Source organism: Saccopteryx leptura, chromosome 5 (genome assembly GCF_036850995.1).
Source record: "Saccopteryx leptura isolate mSacLep1 chromosome 5, mSacLep1_pri_phased_curated, whole genome shotgun sequence".
Taxonomy (NCBI): domain Eukaryota; kingdom Metazoa; phylum Chordata; class Mammalia; order Chiroptera; family Emballonuridae; genus Saccopteryx; species Saccopteryx leptura.
Window position 1 is genome coordinate 30,566,939 of NC_089507.1, and position 1,381 is coordinate 30,568,319.

Genomic DNA, 1,381 nt, shown 5'->3' on the forward strand with positions numbered 1-1,381 from the left:
TTTGATGGTGTCAAAATGGAAGTGTCAAGGGCTTTCTTTGGTGATTGAGCAAAGAATGTCTCCACTTGTAATTTATTGTGCCCCCTTTTCACTGTGTGTGCTTTGTTTATCTAATATTTATTTCAGTACAAATTGTTCCTTCACCTGTATTGCTATATCTATGATTTTATTGATGTAAAAATTAAATTGTGTAATAAAAACCTCTCTGAATTTAAGCAGTTTTGAAAATATGTTACAGAAAACATTTACAGCTAGAATTCAGCTTTCCACTGTGCTTCATTGCCCTATTGTTAGGATACGATGAACTTGAACACTTCTGTTGTCCTCAGTTCATCACCAATAATAGAAATGATATAGTTTTGCGGTCTAATATGAAACTAGAAAAAAATAATGGTCTAAAGTGAAACAGAAAAAATATTTCAGGGCATTCTAAGCGGCTCGCCGCTTCCTTCTGTACTTTTTCATTGTGTGAAATTTACAGCCTAATGTATGAGTTATTTATAACCCTAAAATGAATCACAATATACAATATATCTAAAGTCATAAATCAATACAGGACAACACAGTGTGTGTGTGTGTGTGTGTGTGTGTGTGTGTGTGTGTGTGTGTGTGTGTATATATATTTCCCCACCTGGGTGTTCAGTGTTGTCAGATATTTATTTACTGTGGCAATTTTTAACAATTTGTACTAAGCAAAAACACAGTACAAGCAAGTTAAACAAATCCTTGTCCATTTAGAGATTATAATCTAAGAGGGATTATGGAAGTCAGGTGTATAAAGGCAATTTCGATAGCTGAGTAAATACTGAAATAGTAAATGAATTAATTGTCTACATAAGGGGAAAGAGTATTAGGAAAATGGATTTCCTAAAGATTTAATGGTGTATAGGTGTTAGGAATTTACACATTGTTGATTCATGTGCTTTTTAGCATATAGGATTATGTGGAGCTGTTTTATAAAATATAATTCTATACTTTGGGATGGGAAGGGCCATCTCATTCCTCAAGGGTGGTTGAACGGAGAAACTTCTCAAACGGTTAACTGAGATCCTTGAGAATTGTCCGTTCTAAGTAGGTGATTTGTCAACAAAGTGCTTTTTAAAATGTATTATGGTCCCTGACTGGTGGTGGTGCAGTGGATAGAGTGTCGACCCAGAATCCTGAGGTTGCCAGCTTTAGCATGTCACCAGCTTGACCCCAAGGTTTTGGCTCTGAGCCAGAGGTCACCAGCCCAATCCCCATTCAAGGTACTTAACAGAAGCTGTCAGTGCACAACTAAAGGGAACAATGAGTTGATGCTTCCCTCTCTCCCTTCCTGTCTCTCCCTTCTTCCTCTTTTTTTTAAAATTTTTTATTTATTCATTTTAGAGAGGAGAGGGGG